This window comes from Eulemur rufifrons, chromosome 8 (genome assembly GCF_041146395.1).
Source record: "Eulemur rufifrons isolate Redbay chromosome 8, OSU_ERuf_1, whole genome shotgun sequence".
NCBI lineage: Eukaryota > Metazoa > Chordata > Mammalia > Primates > Lemuridae > Eulemur > Eulemur rufifrons.
This window is the reverse complement of record NC_090990.1, coordinates 113,633,302-113,657,197: the sequence shown is the minus strand read 5'-3', so window position 1 is coordinate 113,657,197 and position 23,896 is coordinate 113,633,302.

Below are 23,896 nucleotides of genomic sequence, written 5' to 3'. Positions count from 1 at the left end.
CATTCTCATCAGTTTTTCTCTCAGATCAAAATTCAGAGTTCAGAATCCCATTCTGGAATTGCTCACAAGAAGTCTGGGCTCTATCCCATGCCCCAGCTCTGGACCTGGAGGGCTGGCTCCAATAAGAGGCATTTTGGGAATATTTGTTAGATTAAAGAATGCTTAATTAGAAAAGAACGAGTACTCCTGGCATGCTAACCTTGCAAGCCCCAAACTAGAAATGGATGGCAAATGTCGCAAACAGTAATTCAATGCTCTTGCTAAAGAGATTGGAACTAGAACAAGGCAGGCTTACTATGTAAGCACAAGCATCATGTGCCGCGCATTCTTGGAGAGAACAATGTCAGGAAAATTAATTTGTAAGCAATAACATTCTGAAAGCCTCTCAAACACATATATTCACAAATCTTCTAGCTGAACAGCATAAATAGTGTCTGTCCACTCAGGACAGCAGCCACTCCACACCAGATACTGTCCACAAAGCAATCTAGATAGGTGATCCAAAGGCACGCATTGGGGAGCAGGAGACTGAAGTTCAGGGCAAATAATTTTGATTGTGTTCTGTAGGCCATGCTTGACTGTCCTATAACTGCACCCTTCCACCTTGCTTTGGCTGAGTCAACACAGTCTGGGTGTGGTTGCTTATAAATATCCCAAAAGAGCAATGACTATTCTTTTGGATTCTTGAACACACCATCTCTCTTCTGGGAGAACTCTGGGTTGTATGTCCAGGCCTCTCAATGAAGTTTTAATCAAAGCACTATTTCCTTCCCGTTGTTGCTTTTGGAATGGCCTTGTTCTCTGAGTCCTAGTTTTGACAACAGCACCTCCGCTGAACTTTCCATAGCAGCTCTTGGATCTCTGCCCACTCCCTCCCATCTGCACGCCCCCATTTCCTCTCTTCTGTTTTGGCTCTGCGTGGTTCTTCTCAGTATAGTGGCTAAGAGTAATGAACCCAAAATACCTAAGTAACAAATGAGTCACCACACTTCCATAGCAGAACTCTGATAATCAGCGAGCGATAAATAGCAGAGGAGGTGGCTGCCCAGAGAGAGAGAGAGAGAGAGAGAGAGAGAGAAAGGGAGAGAGAGAATAGAAACAAAATGAACAAGTTGGCAGAGGTGGCTGACAGCAGCTGAGTGGGCGGAGGGGGCGGGGAACTTGGGTGGCTTGCAAAGGTGAGATCAGCGCTGTGGCTTGTCACACCCTGGCTGACTCAGGCTAAGCTCAGGCCCCCCAGCAACTGTTCACACTGGGCTGTCTAGTAAAACTCTGCTGCACAAGTCACCTGCTGTCCTCTTGTTTACAGGTTCTGAGTCCTAGGGCTTGGAATTCTTTGTTCAAGTTGCTGCAAAGCTGCTAATCAGGGACCTGCAGTAATATCGCTCCAGGGCCATTCCCTTTCTGGTTATACGGTATGTAGGTGACAAGAGTCAGGGCAGGATTTAAATTTCTTCTTTTCACTTTTTTGTTTGTTGGGATTTTTTTAGCATGCATTGTTTCCCCCAAACCTTATCTTGAAATATAATGGTGGAGCTGGGTGGCCACCTCTCAGCCAAGGCTCCAGGCAGCTCTGGACATGACCGTGATGAACACCTAAGAGGCTGAGGCTCCGCTGAGATCCTGGGGTGCTGCCCCATCAGGACTAGCTTTGCTGAGAAGTCACTAAGGCATCTGTCCTGGTAGCTTAGGACATGACTCCTACATTTTTTTGCTTTTCTAAGTAAAAAAGGAGTGGAATAGGCCTTGGAACATGCCTAATGGTCTGACTTCATGGGGCTCTCCCTAGCCAGCCCACAGTCCTTCTCTAAGACTTTTAAACTGTCACTACAAGAGGCCAGAAAGAAAAACCATGTGTGCGAGGAACAAGGGCTAAGATGCATCCAGGACTGTTACTGTGATAGGACCGCCAGGAGACTCTTTTGAAAAAATAATTATAAAGGGTCCCCTGAGATAGGCTGTCTCAGATCATGAGGATGACGGGATTTGATCACAAGTTGTCTGGTTCTCTTTTAGGTCAAAACCAGGAAGTTCAGGGACTAGCTTACAAACAGAGGAAAACAAAATAAGTTGATTTGGATTTTTAAGCCTCCAGCCAGGTTCCGCTTCACTTGACGCTGCGGTGGGGGCCGGTGCCCGCCTTTAGTTTTATCTCCTGCAGCTCTCCCACCCCTATCCCGCATAAGTACAAAACCAGATGCCATGACTTGGAAAAAGCAAAGCTTGATCTCAGGAGGAAGTGGGAAGATTTAAAGCTAATACAGCTTTGGTAGCTAGAAATAAAACAACTATAGCCCCTGTAAAGAAAGACCAGACCCAAGACATGACAAAGTACTTGAAATTTCTGAACCTATTCAGTTTCTTAGCAGTGCTGCCTGTGGTCACTCGACTTCTGCTTGGCTAAATAACTGAAAATCTTCTTTGGAAATGATTCATAAACATCATCTCAGGAAAGCATATTCTTGGCCTCAGTAGTCTTCATTTCAAAATGCCTTTTGCTATAAATAATATATGATTGTTATAAAAATAAAAGTAAAAACAGAAAATAGTAGCCATAGTTCCAACCCTCAACCATTAACATTTTAGTGTGTTTTCTTCCAGTTCTTTCATAGGCATAGATTCATTCTCTTAACACAGTTGCACTCATTCTGCATGTACAGAAATGTGTATGTGCTTTTTGCTAAATATATCTTACTGTTTTTCCCTGTTATCATATGGAAAATTATGCAACCATAATTATTAATGGCTGCCTAATAATCCAGAGTTAACTTAATCACTCCTCTATGTTTAATGTCTAAAACATTAAATTTGTTTCCAGCTTTTAAACCTATGTCTTTATTTAATTCATGTACAAAATTTAGAGATTTTTGCATTAGCCCCCTAACTCACCATGCGGCAAATCCTACCAGTATCTGGACCAGTGACCTGCCGGCTGCAGGAGGAACCTGCAGGACAATCAGAGGGAGCTGCCAATACAGACCTTTTTGGGGAATCTAGCCCCTGTTGAGCTGTGACTCATGGGTCTCTGGTACAGGGGTCTTGAAGGACATAGGAATTGCTTGAGGCAGTGTCACAGCCGTCTAGCTGTGTATTTCCCTGTCACGTGTGAGCCCCATCTCCAGCTCAATGTTTTTAAGCATCCAGGAGAAAAGAGATAATATTTTCAATGAGTGAAAAGAACAATAAAACAAAATACAGGGACAATATGTGGCAAAACTGAGAAGCTCATTTTTAAACATAAAGTGTCATAGTGTTTCTTATTCTGATTTCCTTTTGGAGTACTCTGACTTCTTTCTTGTGGGCTTCCCTGGTTGGGTATTTGCTAGAGAAATGTGTTTCGAGCTACAGAGTTAGGGCGGAAGAAGCAGAGAGAGTTGGCACGAGTTAGGATGGGCAGAATCAGCTGTGAGTATAATGTATCACTTGCCAAATAGCTCATAGTTTTATGATTATCATTAAATATTTCATATAAATGCTGTTTTCTTTGAAAGGCAAGTCCTGTGTTATGTAGAATACAGTTCCTGAGAATAGTAAAAGACAATGTGCTCCGTACTAAGAACTTCTTACTGATTATTTCATTTAAGAATCTCAACAATCTAGAGTTAAATGTTTTTTCCCCATTTTGCATATGTGACAATTAAACAGTAGAAAAATAAAATAACTCATATAAGGGCACTTGGCTAATAAATGTATGAGCCAAGATTAGAACCCAGGGCTGACTTCAAAGTTTGTGGTCTTTGCACCACACTATGCTGCCTTCCTTGTTAAACTTTGCAATAAAAAATGAGTTAATACTTATTCATTAAAGGGAGGGCTTCTCTGAGATCCAGGAGTCACCATTATGGGTCAGCAGGATCACTCATAGTGTTCCTTTGAGGGGTTGGTTAAAAACAATCCATGAAGACTAGGAGTCAACTGGGTCAACTGTGGATGAATAACTCCCCCATGGAGTTCCTAAAGGCTCCACAGAAGCTCTGACAACAAGGAGGCCACAGGACAGCTTCTGCCTCCCATTTTCTCCAAGGCCAGTCCTGGGGACACATTATAGTTGACAGAAATGAAAATTATTGCTTCTACTGCACTTTTTAATGAATGACTGAATTATAATATAAGTGTCTGTTTTCTGACTAGACTTAAGCTTTATAATGTCAGGGACTATCCCTGTCCTTTTCATTGCTGTATTCCCACTCTTTGTACAGTGCTTGGTCTGTAGATTATCTTAGTCCATTTGAGCTGTTATAACAGAATGCCATAGACTGGGTGGCTTATAAACATCAGAAATTTATCTCCAACAGTTCTGGAGGCTGGAAAGTCCAAGATCAAGACATCCTGGTTCATAGATGGTGCCTTGTGTTGTGTCCTCACTTGGCTAAAGGGATGAGGGAGCTCTCTGGGGTCGCTTTTATAAGATCACTAATCCCATTCACAAGGGCTCTACCCTCATGACCTACTCACCTCCTAAAGACCTTGCCTCCAAGTATCATAACACTGGGGATTAGCTTTCAACACATGAATTTGGGAGAACATTCAGTCTATAGCATAGATGCTCAATAAGCATCTATCAAGCATGTTGGATGAATGAATGAAAATAATATCTGGGCCAAAGATGTGGGCTGGCATTAAGGTTGGCTTATGGTCAATTCTCCACATGTAGATGTGTTTCTCAGGATGTGCAGCCTGAATTGTTGTGGCCCGAATCAAGATAGGTCAGGGAATGTGTATAACCAGTGTCCCTTTTTAAGTATCCATAATAAACATTTTTATTGCTAAATTTTTGTTATCTTGAAAGAATCTTGTGAATACAGACCACAAACTCACATGCAATAAACACTTCAGATATTCCTCCAGAAAATTAATTTTTCCAGAATAGTCCAATCACCCACCTTGAAGTTTTCCCCTCTGACTATCGAGCTCCCTTCTCTGTTCTTGCAAATAGGCACTCACACGGATGCCATAGGAGGATGATTTGAACTTGAAAAGAGAATTTTTTGGCCTTTGAGGTTTCTTCTTGGCAAAAAAAAGGCTGCAAACTCTTATCCAGTACTGGCGTAGCTTAGTTGAGCTGATGGTTCAGAGGATGTACGAGTATTTTTCATATTCAAGTACTCAGTCAACAACATAGTTCTGGAGGCTGGGAAGTCCAAGACCAACACACCAGCAAATCTGATGTCTGGTGAAGGCTCATTTCCTGGTTCATAGATGGCATAGTTTCACGGTAATCACGTGGCTCAAAAGATCCATGATAAACTCTTGGTCATAAGCATGAAGTCATCTAAAATGAGGAGTGAAGAGTTTCCTTTATTCCCCTGCCCTTGTAGTGTGGGGTGAACAAAAACCTTCTTTTTCTCTCTTCTCCTTGATTCCTCAATCAAACTGGATTTATGCTAGGCTTAAGAAGACAATCGCTCCTACAGAGAGTATTTACAGAATACTGCCTGTTTCCCAAAGGGAAAACTGGGACTGAAAGTGTGCCTTAAACCCAGTCTTTAAGCAATTAATATTGTGCTCAAGAAATAAAAAGCACGAACATTACAAGTGGATTTTGTCATAATCCTACATCTCCCAAATGTGTAAGCTCCAAGAAAGTCCGGATCCCCAGGAGAAGCCCATCTGCTATATTTCTAGTGTGATACTCCTCTGTTTATATTTGCTCATTTCTCTCACAGAGTGCCAGGAAAGAAAAAGTGATATTTTAAAAATTCATCTGCTAGTATTTATGCAAACACGTTTCTCTCCAAGTGTGGGTTGAGCAACGTGAATAAAGCAGACACAAATGCCTTCAACAGACCACAGAGTAATTTTCATAAAGACAAAGGAGAAATATACATCTAGAATAGCTGAAGTTGTCGGTGGAGGGGCAGGAACTGTCCTCGGACTAGCAACACTCGACAGGGAAGTTCTGGGTCTTGAGCCCCACATTTGGAGGCTCCTTTGAATCTGTCAATGAATCTTTATTGAGCTTCTACAATGTGCTAACCATTTGGGGGATTATGAAAGCTTGGGATTCCTGGTTGAGAACATAACAGTAAATAATTAAAAGACAGCATGTCACTGACATAAGGAGAAAAAGCAGAAAGGGTAAGAAACATTGTTCAGTTAGGTGCCACTCTTTGCTAAGTGTTTCACATCATTATTTCACTTAATTCTCACAACTATCCTACATTATTACCTTCGTTTTTCAGACCAAGGCTCACAGTGGCCATATAACCTGCTCAAGATTATATAGCTTAGTCTATTTTGAAAATCCATGTTCTTTCTCCTATACCATGCATAAGAAATTGCTAAGGTTTAAAATCTAATGTTTTTTGTTTTTCTGTTTCCACAGCTTATATTTGGAATGTAAATAGCTAACATTTGTTGAGTGCTTACTATGAGACAGGCAAAAGTCTAAATTTTTTATATATGTTAACAGATTTAAACTTTGTAACCACCCTATGAAGTAGGAGGGCTGTCCAGAAAGTATGCAGCCATCGTTAATATAATTTTTCATATTACATGGCTGGATACTTTCCGGACAGCCCTTGTAGATACTGTTATTATGCCATTTTAAGGATGAGGAAACTGAGTTTACATAGAAGTAAAGTCCAAACCACAAGGAAATATCAGAGCCCAGTCTGGATCCAGAGTGCTTGCATTTAAGGGCTACACCATCCTGCCTCTCCTTTGAGGAGTGCTTTTAAGCCCATTCCATTATCCCCTCCCCTTTAATCATCCCAAGACTGTGTAGATATAATGGGGGCAATGTTCAGCAAACACAGCATGAAAGTGGAAGAATTCAAACTGTTTTTCCTCTGCTCTCACACCACACAGCAATCACAGAAGACATCTATGTCTAAATGTGAAGGGATTTCTCCCCACACACCAAGCAAGCAATCAATTCTGCAGCGGACAACAGCTGGGTGTCCTCCAATTTAATTCTGATACTATCTACCTGGAGATAACATCAGATCCCACAGGTTGAGGGCTCAGTCTCACAAGATAGCCACCCCTTCCCATCAGTCACACGTCCAGACCCCCAGAACTTCTGACCAACCTGCTTCAAGTTGGAGTTCCCACAATCCCCTCCTTGGGTTTGGTTAATTTGCTAGAGCAGCTCACAGAACTCAGGCAAACACTTAACTCACATTTACTGGTTTATTCTAAAGGATATTACAAAGGATACAGATGAAGAGATGCATAGGGTGAGGTATGGAGGAAGGGGTGTGGAGTGTCCATGCCCTCCCTGGGTGTACCAGCCTCCAGGAACCTCTACATGCTCAACTACCAGGAAGTTCCCCAAACCCCGTCCTTTGGGTTTTTTATGGAGGCTTCATTACGTAGGCATGATTGATTAAGCCATTGGTCATTAGTGATCAACTTAACCATCAGCCCCCTCCCCCTCCAACTCCCCACCCTCGAGGTTGGGGGTGGGGCTGAAAGTCCCAACCCTCTAGTCCTGCCTTGGTCTTTCCTGTGACCAGCCCCTTCCTGAAGCTACCTAGGGGATGCCATCCCACAAGTCAATCATTAGCACACAAAAAGACAACACTCTGGAGATTCCAAGGGTTTAAGGAGTTATATGTCAAGAAATGGAGTTGATGACCAAATATATATTTCACAATATCACACACAATATTTCAGTTCCTCTCTAAATCCCTCTTCTTTCAGTTTGCATTCCAGAGGCCTCACCTGGAGCCCTAATGCCTTAGCAGGTCAGGACTGTTACTTACAACAGCTTGAAAAACAAACTGGATATTCCACAATCTTTAGAAGTTCAAGAATCAAGACTCTGATTTTAGAGTCTCCCCCTTAGTGTAAAGAGGATATTCCTCTGTCTGCGACAGAGGCTGGCAGGCCTTCTCTTCCAGATGATGCCAGAAGGAGATGCAGGGGCAGCCACATGCCAGGCAGGGAGGGAAGGCCCCTTGTCCTCTCCCAGACTCCCCTGTCCAGGTTTCTTTTCCTTTCTTTTGACAGGGTATCACTCTGTTGCCCAGCCTGGAGTGCAGTGGCATCATCATAGCTTACTAAAACCTCAAACTCCTGGGCTAAAGTGATCTTCCTGTCTCAGCTTCCAGAGTAGCTGGGACTACAGGCACGTGCCACCATGCCTGGCTACTTTTTCTATTTTTTTTGTAGAGACGGGGGTCTCACTATGTTGCCCAGGCTGGTCTCAAACTCCTGGCTTCAAGCAATCCTCTCCCCTCAGCTTTCCAAACTGTTAGGATTATGGGCAAGAGCCACTGTACCCAGCCCCCTCTCCAGGTTTCTGCCTGAAGAATGAAATAAATTAGAGGACATCAACGGCAGCAGAGTTCTTTCCCAAATCCCCTGGAGATCCCTTTTAGGACACCACTGTGTGGGTGGCCCCATACCACCACGCAGTGAGGGGATGGGGCCAGGGGATCTGGCCTCAGAACCTTGGGTACCACTTAGGGAGAAGCAAGCAAAGAAGCGAGAAATCTGAAAGACTGTGCTTTATCCCGGAGACACAGAGTTAAGCCTAAAGAAACTGTTTAAATAATTGCATCAGACTCTTTTAAAATCTACTGAGCTAAAATTAGTTTTTTCCCTCTTGCTACCCAGCAGGTGAGGGCCCATAAGAGAGATTAGAGTGATTTAGAGAGAAAAGAAACTACATTTGCTTTACACATCTGAGTGGAGTGAGTAATTTTGCAACCCTGGTTTACACATGAGGGGTAGGCAGATGTGAGTTTCAGCAGTCAAAACCCAAAGCTGAGGCTGCTGCGGTCTTGGTCACTCCCCTCTCCGTAACGGCAGGGGGTGGGATAGCCAAGACCTTTCTCTGAGGGCCTGGTCTTTCCCCAGGGAAGTCCACGTACTTATATACAGACAATACAGGAATATGCTCATTAACCTCAGCAACAATGTTCAGTCTGGGTAAACCACCTGCCTCTCTCTGGGGAGGCCTAGGATGACAGTGGAGTCTTTCGTGTCCAAGGAGCAGAACTTGAGCTGCTCTCTAATGGCTGGGTGTCCAGGACAATGACCACGCCAGAGTGGTCACCCACTGCTGAGAAAGGAGATCCCAGTCTACAATCACCCCTCACTCCCACCACAAGAGAAAGATGCCGAAGACCAGCTGAGGAGAAGGAAAGAGAGGAACAAAGCTCTGTAATGACTAAGCAGGACTAAGGAGTTAATTGTGAGCACACTCCTCTAGCAGGTTAAAATGTATTTGGGTAAAGGGACTTAGTGTTTTATGTAGCAGAATGTTACTATTACTCTAGAAATGGAAAAAGAGAAAAGAATTATCTCCTTCTCCCAGTAGAGAAACAACCTCCAAGTACAGAAATGACCTTTCCTATCTATGTGTAATCTCCCCTGATGACAGGCAGCAGAAACGGTAGTTAAGGTGCTTAAGTTTGAAAGTTCAAATCCCAGTTTTGCCACTTCCTTCCTGTGTAACCTCAGGCACATTTCTTAACCTTTCTGTGCCTTTCATCTATATTTTCACCTGTAAAATGGACAAAATAATAATACCTTCCTCATAGGATTGTTGGAGGATTTATTAATAATAACACATATAAAGCCTAAAGAACAGTGCCTGGCACATAATAAGCCCTCAATAAATTTGGTTATTGTTATTTTTATAACAAGGGTAGGAGCAGTATGATTTTGAAGGCCTCTGTAGTTTATGGTATTCTGAAATTTACTGACAAGTCTACTCCAATTGAATTTTCAACAAAGAAGTCATAGAGTATCTCCCCCATGACGGGTCCACCACCCTTTGTCAAGACCTGCACCCCACACCCTAGAAAGAAATATGTTCATTCAATTAATCAGATCAAACAGGGTTTTGAAACAACCATTTGGCATCCTGACCCGTTATGTCATTGAAGACATTCTAATAACCACGCTGAAGAAGAGGGCGTCCCTTTCCTCCTGTAGGCTGAGTTCAGGATCAAGTCCGTCTTCATTCAAAATGAGCACTTCAACACGACAACAAGAGGGAAAGTGGACTTTGGAGTCAGGCAGCCCTGTGTTTTGAATTTTGGCTTCATGGCTTCCTAATTGCGATAGCCTAATCAAATTATCTTTTAAAATGATGATAATAACACCTACATAGTAGGGTCTTGTGGGGGAGAATTAAATTCAGTTATTTATATAAGTGGCCAGTGTGGAGTTGGCACTCAATAAATGTCACTTCCTCTTCCTGTTTCCCCTTTTCCTGTTGAGACACAGAGTTGGACTACTTTGTGGAAAGGGACATTCGTCAAATGATGTGTCAGTTTATTTTTCTCCCACTTTTTTGAGGCAAGAGATCATGACGAAGATGGGAGGAAACAAACACCTATTAGTCTAGCCCTTTCTACCTAGTGGGCATTGTCCATCCTTCTCTTCCAGCACTTAAAAAAATGATCAAAATCCAACTGATACTGAATTATTTAGCTACTCTAAGATCATTTCGATCAACCTAGGAACAAGTGTCCTGTTTATCTCTATTGAAAGTGGAAACACATAAGGCCTCAGGAAAATCTACCCCAATACGCCCTTTTCCAGAGTTGAAGGGAAGTATCTGACACCCAGAGGGGCAGGGCAAGTGAAGCATGTGGCCAGGCTTGGCCATGGCACTGTGATGCTTCATTATCAAGGCAGGAGGTAGCATAAGTCCTGCCAGCTCCCTCCGATCCAATGACCTCCTGTGATATTAATTCACAATCACAGAGCCCTTCTTCTTCCCCTCTTAGATTTCTAGTCAAGCAGCCAACCACCAAACCCACTGGGGCCCACTCTACTTTCCCACCCACCCCATTCTCTTCAACTGCCGGAGGGCTTCCCTGAGATGAAGCCGAGGCTGAGGGCCCGGGGCCCCTCGAATGGGCGTCTTAGCTGCTGACACGTACAAGTGCTGACACTGGAAAGTACCACTGCTGAATCAAAAAACCACTTCCCAGAGGTGACATGAGTGCTCACCATTTGGTTCCTGGAACACCACTGTTTGGTCCAGAACCTTGAAGCCAACATTTTACCTCTGTCCTTCCAGGCCTCAGTTTCCCAGAATGTGGGAAGTGTAATGATGATGAAGGAAAATTGCTACCTACTGCTCGACCTGTCATATCTTCATAAGTTTGAATGACTTGACCAGCTTCAGAATGCTGTGAAAATTAATTAGTATTTACCATGTACTCTGAGATGAAATGTGCCAAAATTAGGCAGAGCTAAGGCATTCAGTGGGGTGTTCTGGGGTGCAGTGATGATTCAACAAAGTGTTCCTTTAGCTTGTAAGTTGAACTTTCATTTTTGTCAAGGTAGAAATGTTTAGGTAATAAATATTTTATTTTTTCCTTTGTAAAATACTTTCTTCTGTCCCCCTCCAAGTTTGGGACATGAACAATTGTGCTGGAATATAAAACCTTCTCCTCCCCATCAAAATGCTTGTGGTTGCAATTAAAGTTAACATCTTTTAGATTCTTTTTCACGCCATACCAACTAAGGGGGTACTATCTGGCTTTTTGTTTTTTAAACTTCCTTCTCTGTTTAACAAAACACAGAAAATTTGAAGGATTGCAACTCTATGAGATTCTGCTCAACTTGAACCCTGAAAGTTGTTTTTGCCGCCAGCTGCATTTTCAGATGAGCTTCGTTCCAGACTCATTTTAGAAATGTAGACATTTCTTTGCTCCTGGGCCACTTATTCTTTGCCTCTCTTCTCAAACTTCAAGAGGACAAAAGGAAAAGTTTGCAAAGATCATTTGCAACATGCTGTCCCAAACCTCTGATGTCAGAGATATAAAACAGGCTCTAGCGGGCCTGGGCTTCTCTGATGACAGGAGCCGTGTGAGCAGGAGGAAGTGGGTAAACGAGAAGAGGCCCTGTGGCTGCGGTGGTGACTGTACGAGCACAGTCAGCACCTACAGACTGATGAAGGCAGCAGATGAGCTTGTGTAGCGCTCCACTGTGAGGCTGCCCTGTATGTCAACGTCAGGAGGGCCGAGGAGCCAAGTTTCTGCACGCTGTGTGCACTCCTGAACGCTGTCAGTGATACAAGCACGCCCTGAAGTCGGGTGAGTGTTTCTTACAGGACTAAAGCCTCTGCCTCCTTCTCACCTTCTCAGTGTTTCCCCTCACTGCCATGCTCCAAATTCTTAGTTGGGGATGTCCCTATTACACTTTGGTTTCACTTGAACTCAATTTCACGTGGCAAGATGTCTACAGTTCAGCTCATACCTTAAAAAACACAAAACAAAAATGTCACCATCATCAAAATGATTAAGTAAAAACAGGTCCCCATCCCGGACAATTTTGGTTTGGATTTGTTTACAATGCTACACTTTCTACCCACTTCCCACCTTGTATTTTCATTTTTCTTCTTTGGTGCCCTTTTCTTTGTTCTTCCTTTTGGACCAACCTATTGACAAGCATCCTACAAAATGGCTGCAAGGTGAATTCGCTTTCTTGGAAATTTATTCTGAAAAAATTACTTGATTAAAACCAGTTGTGGGCCCTCCATCAAAAGTGATCAGCAATCAGCATGGCAATGTGCTTTCAAGCATGGGGCCTGTTAACTCTCTGAGAGCACCTGGGACCATGCTTATTTCCATTTCTGCGACTCAGCCACCACTCTGCCTCCCTGGATTCCCTACTGTTATATTGCTCTGGCGTCACTTGTGAAATGAAGGTCCATTGCCAGAAGTTCAAGTTAGTAGTGATAATTCCCCATTGAACTCAGAAGACCGACACGGTTTCTTGCCGATCAGCAATTTTGACTACAGGACTAAAACAGTTTCCAAGATTCAGAATTTGTCTGAGTAGTCCTAATTGCTAACAGCCAACAGAGCAAGGAGAGACCTATCCTGTGAGGTGTTGGGCACAGTTGGTGTATAAGGATGATAGTTTTCGCGTTTTTGTGGCTTGCCAATCATTTTGGCAGGATAAAAATCCCCAAGAGCCAATTTACCCCACAGACTGCCACTTGCCAATGCAAAAACAAACAAACTTACGTATGTTTATTGGGAAGAAAACCAAGGCTTTTGTAGAGGACAGGGACAGTGTCTTTGGATTCCCAGGGCCTAATGGTCTCAAAAAATATTTATCAAGGTCATTTGATTCCTCTGAGGGGTTAATCATACATAGCTTTTCAATCATTTTGGTCTTGGTACCGCTGAATATCTGCCTTAAGTCCAACCAGGTGATTGATTACAGGCAGATTGAATTCTTCGTTTTGATAAAGCATGGTATGAGAGGAGCAGCCGTAACCTGAGCTCCTCAAATGCTTCGAATTCATTGATTAGTTCCTTAATGATTTGTTAAAGATGTTTCTCTCCAGAAATTGGTAGGTAAAGAAAAAGTGTCCAAAGTGGTCACCAAAATGACCAGAAATCCAAACACTGTTACGGGTCAAAGTCTTGGCCTAAGAGAAAAGAAAATTGGGCAACAGGATTGGACTGTTCTTTTCTGAAGTCATGTCAGCCGTCTCCTGGGCCAAGCTTTCACTCGCTCAGAATGCAGTTTGGTCAGGCAGTGCAGCTGGGGGCAGCAGGGCTTCGGATACTAATGTGTTGGCTGGTAAGAGAAAATCAAAATAATCCCCATTAAGTTCCCATTATCTTAAAAATTAGACACTCTAATGAGAGGCTTCCAAAGCAAGCTGAGCAGCAGGAGGGCACTTCTGATGGATGCTGTCCTCTGTGGGGATGTCACTGTCGTCACCATGGGCAAGCTGAGTGCCCAGCACCTCCGAGCAGTTTCCCTGGAAGCAGTCAAGCTTGATCAGGCACCCCAAGGCCTGGGGAGCCATGTGAAGACGCAGAGAAGCAGCCCAGAAGCCAAGCTGGCCCCGGAGGAGACCCTTGGCCAAAGGGTGATTATCTTTCAGACACTCTCTCTGAATAGACTTATCTTTTACAGTCCCAGATTCTTTCAAGTGTCATGCTGCCTAAAGACAGGTAAAATGTCCCCTGAAGGACTCCCTCACCTCTAAGGTTCTAAAACTGTGTTCTCATCATATTTCAGGTTGTGCAGCCTTTGACGAGAAGAAGGTAGCTGGGGAATGCTCATTCTCCTGGCAGTGAGCAACTGTGGAAACACTCTTCTCATAGACCTGGCAAATTTTCTGTCCAAATACTACATCGCTTCACCAGCTCTGCATTACATCTTGGCACTGCACGGCCCAGTAGTACCGCATCAGCTCGTGGCACTGAGCCAAGAGCGTGCCCAGCAGTGCTTAGCACCGTACAGGGAGTCTGTGGGCCCTCCAGGTTCCCTCTGCCCTACTCCTACTGGAGTAGTGGGGGAGATTATCAGCAGCAAGTCACAGTGTTGTTATTATTACCCTGATGTGTAATAAATCTGCGTGGTGCAATAAATTAAGGCAAAGCTCTGTTCTCACTTTACAGGCTGCCAATAGTTTTATTGTAACAGCTCGAAGATGTGAGTTTTCCTTTTTAGGCAGAGTGGAGGAAGCTGTGAAATGTAAAGAGAGAACAAAAGAATACTCCAGTGTGCTTTGCAAGACAGGTATTGTACATGAGCTGCCTCATCAGGACATCCAACACCTAACATTTTTCTGCTTAATGGTATTATAGAACAGTGAGGCCTTATAATGCCCACAAGAATTCATTTGAATTCATTTTCATATCAATGTCTCGCTGCTGAGTTCTGCTGAGCTGACCTCCTACACTAGCTTTACAGTGCTTTCTTTTAGTGATAAACCTGAGCTGATTGTAAGATCACAAATTGGTTCCAGAACTCATTGAAGTCCACAAATGAGCATTAGTGAGGTGCTTGCATAGGCTGAAATTGTGATCATCTGTCCATTTGGGCAATCACAGCTCCAGGAGTGAGCAGAGGGGCGGTGAGAAACCCTCTAACTCCCAGCAGGAAGATGATCCATTTCAGATGTCTGTCCAGAGATGCACAAGCCCTGGGTTTTCTTCCTTCACACCATGTTCCCTGGTTGCAGGAGGCAAGGGAAAGACTTGAGAAATGCTTCCCCTTCGGTTGTTTGCCAAGCTCAAAACCCAAGTGAGACCTTCAGTCAGGTCCCTGCATATCTGACACTTAATTTTTTTTTTTTTTGTCAAGAGTCTGATACCTAATTTTTTTTTTTTTTTTTTTTTTTTTTTTTGCTCTTTGGTAGCATATTCGATTTGTATTCTCTGTTTTAGAGTTCAGCCTTTCTTTTCTTTTTTTTTTTTCTCAAGTGTCAGTCATTCAAGATCCTTGACCCTCTCTGTTTATAGAGGCTTCCTTCTAACTTTTTTTTGTCTTCACCTAGGCTTTCCCTAAATTAGGTGTACTGGGTGCTGGGCTCTGCTTTGGACGACATTGTATCCCCTGAATGTATTCAGCTATTGAGCACGTGGTTGTTATTCAATATATAAATGTGGATTAATTGACTTTCAAAATAGTCTTCTAGCTCATTCTACCACCAACAGCTCTGCTCCCCTAGCTCACCATCATCCCTGTACTGCCCCGAAAAACTGTACACTCCTCATGACCTTTCAGCCAAAAATGACTGTCTCCCTGGGTAATTCCCTTGGCAAAACCCCAAGACTTACCCCCTCCCTCCTCCTCAGAAAATTCTACACTCCTTAGCTTGAGTATCATTTATTAGCAGCAAATGCTAACACAGGAAATTTCATTCTCTGAATTTAAGTATTCTCATGAATTCTATTTTTCTCTCTTACTTTTTACCCCTAATACATTCTACCTCTGGTTAATCTATAACAATCCTAATCAGTAGAAACTCTGGAAAAACTGAGGTCATAATTTCTGAATCTGGTTTGAATTTGGAATTTGCTCCCTCAGCTCAAAATTAATATTGTAAATTTACTGGAAATGTGTTTTCCACTTTTTGGACTTGAACTAATTTTTTTTATACACAAAGTTTGGTATCTGGCTTAGCTAGTTACTGAAAAGAAAAGGAGATATCCAACTCCTTTTCTGGCCTTTCTCCTATCCCAATACACACACACACACACACACACACACAAGTCATTGAAGATGGGGAAGATGAAATTCTTTCTTGAATTCCCCTTAGGTTGTATCATTGTTTGGAAGTTATTGGTTCTCATCCAGAAGCAGACAAGGACAGAGTAAGGAGTTTTAGCTCAGCCATATAAAGTAGCATAAACCCCAGGCTTTAATCTTCCTTTATAGCTGCTCTGGTGTATGGTCTTCCTTCTAATGAGTATAAAAGATTCACAGTAATAAGCATTTATTGAGTGCTTACTTTATACCCAGTACAGCATCATCTCATTTAGCTTAATATGTTATATATATGTCTATATATATAATCTCATTAACTTAATTCTTACTCTTTAAGGTAATATTAGTATTCTCATTTTATAAATGAGGAAGCAAATATTCAGAAGTATTAGGTGACTTGTACTGAGTGGGAAAACCAGATTTTTTTATTCCAAGCCCACTGCTCTTTCTTTCTTTCTTTTTTTTTTTTTTAACCCATGGCATAGATTCTAGTTACCCTGAATATACACTCCCCCAACTATTCTTTTTATTACACCATTTCTTCTTCTCTGATTTTTAACTTTGTGGTAGCAGAAATCTATATCCAAGAACTGGAACTCTCTGTACAAGTTAGTTCTTAAATAATCTACGGAGCACAGAAATCCTGTTACAATAAACACCATTGAACAAAACCACTTGCTAACAAAACACCATTCTAGAGCTGTCTTTGGCTCCTGACTTTTATCCAGTAAACATTCAAGGAATATTTTGTGAAAGTTTACCCAAATTTCTCACTGGAAACTTGGAGCTTAGAATGTCTTCAAAATTGGGTTCAAGTATCAGGCATCAAGGGAATGAGTAATAAACCTGATGATACTGTTAACATGTTGGTTGTGTGTTCCTTTATACCATACATAGTGCATCTAAAAATCGTTGCTAGTTCAGTTTGTTGTGAACTAAATTGAAAATACTATGAAAATAGAAAAAAAAAAAAACTCCACTTAGATTTTTTAAAAGGTGCTTGGAATCATAATGTCAATTTTAAAAAAGTAATTTGGTTAGTGAATAACCATTTACATTGCCTGTAAAAGTAGCTAATATTTTTTGAGCACTTATTATGGGTCAGTTACCATTGTAAATTTTTAAATATATTATTTAATCTTCATAACAACCCTATGAGGTAAACGTTATACTAATTTTACAAATAGGGCAACTGAAGCTCAGAAAGGTTAAGTAATTTGCCCAAGGTCACACAGCTGGTAAGTGGCTGGATCAGAATTTGAACTTACACTGTGTGACTCCAGAGCCTACACATTTAACCACATTTAGAGTTAAAATAGAGTTACATTTGACTTTCAGATAAACAAATCCTAAATATTGCATGGAACATATTGATACTAAAAATGTTTTTGTTGTTTATCTGAAATTCAAATTTAACTGGGCATCCTGTATTTTTGTTTGCTAAATCTTTAGCAACCCTAACCACACTATTCTGCCTTCTTTAAATTCAGATATCCATATGTTGGGGTTGCTTAATTTGCAGTTTACATATGCTTGAGTTTTGTTACAGAATAAATGATGTTAACTCATATCCACAAAGCTAGGGCAAACCCTCTTGGATTTCTTTTTCCCTCCATTTACTGAAGGCTGGGTTGGTCTGCTGCCAGTCTTCTCCCTGATAGTGCAGTTAAGCGCAAGCTTTTCTCTTCCAGTAAGAAAAGACTTTGCTTACTGTTGGCACATTCTGGCCTCCTGCCTACATTGGGCTTTCTCTCCAGTGGCCAGCTGTGTCTTGCCCGGTGCTCATCATTATCCAACTTCCTTGCCACAGGAATCCTTGACTCTTTCCAAAAGTTGCAGAGCTGCATGGCTGAATAGCTGCTTACTTCCAGACGACAATGTTCACAGAAGGAAATGGAAAAGAACGAGCAGGCTAGAGCTTAGCAGAAAGGGACCCTGCATATAAAAATCTGTTGTATAAAACATGTAAATAGGCAAACTATACACCACCAAACAACTCTTGATTATCCGTGGGGCCTCTCCACTCCGGTGGAGCCTTCATGCAATGCACAGTGTGCACCTGCCTGGCTACCTTCTTTCACCACTCAGGTAACCTGAGCTGAAGAAATGGAAACTGCTTTTAATGGCCACCTAGGAGCCAAACATATTGTCCCTCAGATCACACAGTGCATTAAGAAACAAATAAAAAGGACTTTGGAACTAGCTATTCTTTATCATCTTTTAATAATATGGATAACTGAAAAGTAACTGACTATTTTCAAGCCTGGATATTTATAGAATTATCTTTATAGTCAAGATTTTTAAAACCATGCAAATAGTATGAATTTTTATGAACCTAGAATGAAATGATAGTAATAGATAATATTTATTATAACATGAAAATAACGTTTTGTCATTATGTGCCAGTCTCTATTAAGAGTACTGTACATGCATTATCTCTCTCAGTTTTTACCAAAGCCCCAAGAAATTCTGTACTGTTTCTAGTACCATATTATAGATAAGAACACTGAGGCTGCAAGAGAGGAAGCAATTTGCCACACTGTTAGTAAGTGGCAGAACCTGCACTTAAACCTATGTAATCTCACATAGTTTATAAACTTCATTACTACTCAACAATGCCCCTACATCTGCGGTCCCCAATCCCTGGGCCGATGACCACTGGTACCTGTTAGGACTCAGGCCATACAGCAGGAGGTGAGTGGCCTAAGGTCTGCCTCCTGTCAGATCAGCAGCAGCGTTAGATTCTCATAGGAGTGCAAACCTTATTGTAAACTGTGCATGCCAGAGATCCAGGTTGTGGGCTCCTTATGAGAATCTAATGCCTGATGATGTGAGGTGGAGCTGAGGCAGTGATGCTAGCACTGCGGAGCACCTGCAAATACAGATTATCATTAGCAGAGAGGTTTGACTGCACAGAGACCATAATAAATCAATTGCTTGCAGATTCATATCAATACCCTATCAGTGAGTGGCAAGAGACAAGTAAGCTAGACTCTAGTTGCAGGAAAACAAGCTCAGGGCTCCCACTGATTCTGCATTATGGTGAGTTGTATAGTTATTTCATTACATACTACAATGTAATAATAATAGAAACAAAGTGCACAATAAATGTTATGCACTTGAATCATCTCAAAACATGCCCTCCACCCCCAGTCCATGGAAAAATTGTCTTCCACGAAATCGGTCCCTGGTGCCAAAAAGGTTGGGGACCACTGCCCTACATCATAAGATCAGTAGAGCTTCTATGGCAAAGAAGTAGATTTTTCACATCTGTTGTCAAATCTTTCACTTAAAAGGCATGAAGTGTTCTCTTCGTTAAATAGTAAAGAATATCCAGGAGGAGGAGGTGGTGGGCAGTAAATGGCCAAAATGGTAGGATTCAATTAGACGCTGTATGACTAGTACACAGCATCTACCACATGTGACTCACTACAAGAGTTGGGCAACACCTGAACTGGTCTATGCCCTGGTTCAACTAGATAAGTCCATTGATCTCTTGCTTGGATATCATGGCAAAGTCAAGTTGCCAAAAAAGATTCCAAAAGCCTACTCTCATTTTCTGTACTCATCTAAAGGTCAACTGCTAATAAACAATTCATGGACCAGCACCAGTCCATGGACCATTTTGAGTAACACTAATATAGATAAGACCAGCCTACTACATTGTTAATTAAAACACACAAATAACTAATGAATTAGATGTCTGGCTTATATTCTCTCTCTCTCTCTCTCTCACCTCCCACCTCTTTTTACATCACACACACACTGGTGAATATTTATTCTTGAAACATTTATTGAGAACCTACTATATTCCTGGTACTTTTCTAGGCTCTGAGAATGTAGTAAGGAACGAAACAGATCAAGTACCTGCCTTCAGGGAATTTATGTTCTAATTCAACCAACGTTTTGATACCCAAAGATTTGAGTACCAGTTTGAAGCCTTGCCAATTATTATAATAGCTCTGTGCTTTTGTGTAATTCACTTAATTCTTCTGAGCAAGTTTTTCCTCTGCAAAATGAGACTAATAACACCACTTTAATGATATTGGTAGGATTAAATTAGATACTGTGGAATCATTTTAAAAGAAGAGACCATATCTTCCCATCTCTGTACCCTCAGCAACAGGCATAAGTGCTTGCCAAGTAGGGAGCCACAGTTAAGGTTTGTTGAATAAATGTGCATAAGGTCCTATATGTGTGAAGTCCATTTTTTGTTTAAAATATTATACTTGCTCTTCCAATCCTTAAAATTCACTGCACCAACAGGAAAGGTACGTTAGGTATTGCAGGCATAGCATATATAATTCTACTCTTGGGTTATAGGTTTCTAAGAGTTCATGCTCTAAAAATACATTTTCTAAACATTTATTAGATGGAAGCCTCTTTTTATTGATTGTATCACAATCTGAATGCTTCTTAAGTGTCTTTTCCATAAATTGATCCTAGCAGTAGCTATGCTGGTCCTGTCAGTTCTAAGAATACCCGCATTCTCTAGGATTACAAACTATAACTGAGTAGTGAAGTATTCTAAGTTTGGGAAGCATTTGGAAGAAATTCTCAGCCAACAGTAACATGAAAAACAAATATAATTAATCTGTTTCTCTTCAAAAGTGTGAATTTCATGTTAGAGAAGTTTCTTAAAGGGTATAAAGACTTGCTCTTTGATGATTAGTGATGTTACTATTAATATTAGACAGGGGAATGAATGTTCTACGGACTTCAAGAAAGTATTTAGCTCAATTCAGTGGCTATTTTAGGAGTACCTCATTTTATAAGGTGCAAGACTTGCACTGCAAGGGGCACTAACATAATTAAAACTCAGTGACCTGCAAGGGGTAATATTTAGTAATGGGAATAAAATGAATGCACAAATATACTACAAGGCAGCATATAAGTGTCACAGACGAGGTACAAATGGAAACCATGGGACTTTAGAGGAAGACTCCAGTTAGGAGCTGCAATGTGAGGCAAGATTTCAAGGATTTCAACAGGTTTTAGGTTTGGTGGCGGGGATGGGGGACATTTGTTGCAGGCAGAGAGACAATTTAATGAGTTGGCTCCTTCGTAAAAAGTTGGTAGGAATTACAGTAAGTAGTTCGATATATATGTAAGGGTGTACTGAAAGTACGTCTGGAAAAATAGGATGGAGAGTGGCAGATTGAGTAGTTTGTATTTAATTTGATGGGGAACTAGTGATAATTTTTAAAACAGGGTGGTCTAAAATAAATAAATTAACTTAATTAAAAAAACAGAGTGGAGTCATGATCTGGCCACCGCTTTAGGAAGATAGTCTGGCAAGAACACATTATGGATTGAAGGGCTGCCTGCCCAGCAGGATTGGGGAACCTGGGGCTTTGGGGGCCACATGTGGCCTCTGGATCCTTGAGTGTGGCTTTTTGATTGAATCCAAATTTTATAGAACAAATCCTTTAAATAAAGTTTTAATAAAGTTTAATGAAGTTTGGATTCAGTCAAGTGGCTGCACTTGGGGACCTGGTGGGCCACATGTGGCCCCAAGGCCGCAGGTTCACCGCCTCTGGTTGGAGATAGGTAAGGGCAGATGGAAGAGCCATTGTGTAGGAAGTACAGTACCTATACCTCTGCAATCCAATCCAATAGCCATGTGCAGGTATTTAAATCTAAATGTAACTAAAATGAAATAAGATTTAAAATTCAGTTCCTCAGTCACATTAGCCACATTGCAAGTGCTCAGTATGCGACTACTGTATTGCACTATGCAGAAAAAGACCATTTCCATCAAGGGGGGACATTCTATTAGCTCAGCTCGCTACACTGTGGGGGTTAATTGGGCATAGGATGAAGAAGAAAGATTACAGGACACTGAGGTTTGGCAGCTGACTGAGAAAGGTAGTGCCATGAGCAGAAAAACGGAATCCAGGAGGAGGAAGAGCTGGATTTAGGAGGAAAGGTGTCAGTTAAGTTTCTGTCAAACACCAGGCGAAATAAAGTGTCTACACAAATGCTTGGGTGTCCATGGCAAAAGGAAAGGGTGGGGAAAGAAAAGCACCCACTGAGCTATCTCAAAGCTTGTGACAGAGCCCCAGAAGGACCTAATTTGCTTATCCCCTCCTGCACTCCGTTTCTCCCCAGTTTGTGCAGCTCTCTGAAGACGACAGGTGGTCAATCCAGCTCCTCGACCTCACCAGACCAATGGCTCACATACACTGTGCCGAGGCCTGCCCCAGGGCTTTGCTGGTTCCTTAGCTCCTTGCTGCCAGCCTAAACCCTTTGTTCTCACAGATACTTTGTACTTCCTCTCCCAGAACCACCTCACTCACCCTTCCCCATGCTCAATCCTTGGAAAGTCCCCTTGCCCTTATTTACTCGATTGCTTCCTCTCCAGCTATTCCTTCCCTCAGGGACCACCAAACCATCAACTCACCACTTTTTTTACTTGATCTCTCCCCTCCCAGCTTAGATTTCAAGGTCTATCACCACAATCGCCCCCTTACATAACACCCCTACTCCTCTCATTGACTTTCATCAGTCAAATACAATTCTCCACCCCCAGACACTGGACTGTAGCTAGAGGACACTCACTCAATGTTGCTGAGTGGTCTCAACTCCAGAGGGCCCTCAGCATTGTCCATACACTTCTCTAGTCACTCTTCCACTCATCAAGGGCATTATTTCTCTCCTCCTTCTATCTCCTTAAATAGCCAACAGCCTCTGCCCACTCACGGCTTTTTATTGCACAGAGTAAAGGAAAGTACACAGACCAGATCTTACCTCATTCATCCCAGTAAGTACTCAGTGCGAATCAGGAAAAGGTGCATAGATACAATGTGTTGTATGTCGGACTGCTAAAAGGCACAACCCCTAGAGGTGGATTGATTAGAAAAGTGCCTCTTCCTCCAGACTGATGTGGCCCCACCAGGGCACATAGCTTGGTGGCAAAACAAGGGCTGAATTTCGGTCCCCCCACCACCTTACCCTTCTGCTTTGCAGGGGCTGAGCATGCCACCACCAAATGTTCTGCTTGATCTACCTGCATCTGCACCCATACACTCTACCTCCTGTCCAAAAATAGTGTGTGAACACACTGTCCTTGCTCCTATCCAAGGCCAACCCCTTCACTTCCGTGCTAGGTCCCATTGCTTCTCATTTTCTTGGGGATAATCTTTCTCCAGTTTTCTCCTCCCGTGTTCTGCATCATCAACTTTACATCTCTAAAGAATCATTCCAAGATACCAACGTGAGGAAGCATTTCCCATCTCAAAATACCCTCCCTTGTACCTACCTTGTATCCTGTGGCTACTGCCCATTTCTCAGTTGCTCTTTAAAGCAAAGCTCCTCAAGAGCTGTTTAGACTTGGTATAAACCATTTGTTTTCTTCACCTCCCATTCTCTTAACACATCCTCATCAGACTTTCTCCCCTATGACTCCACTGAAACTGTTTTTATCAAAGTCATCAGCAACTTTCATCAGGCAAAATCCAGTGTTCAAAGTCTCAGTCCTCTTTTTTCAATAGTATCTGATAAGACTGATCATGCCCTCCTTCCGGAAACAATCCTCTTTCAACATTCCACCACTCCTTGGTGTTTCTCCTACTTGACAGGTAACTCCTTTTCTATTATACTTAACTTCCAAGTGTGGTCCTCTCCTCTGGCTACTCCCACTCCCTAAGTGACCCTAAGTAGACCTAAGGCTTAAAAAGCATCTAAATGCTGATGAATCCCAAATTTATATCTCTAGACTCACATATCCAATTGTTTATTCCACATCTCCACTTGAATGTTTAACAGGCATCTTAAATATAACACATGCAAAACAGAATTCTTGGTTCCCCCACCCCAGATTTGCTTCTCCTTGATTCTTCTCCATTTCATTAAATGGCACCACCCTAACCTAGTCATCAGGCCCTGAAACTAACAACCGTCCATAATCTTTTTGTTCCTTCACACACTATCCCCTAAATCCAAATGCATTCTAATCAAAATG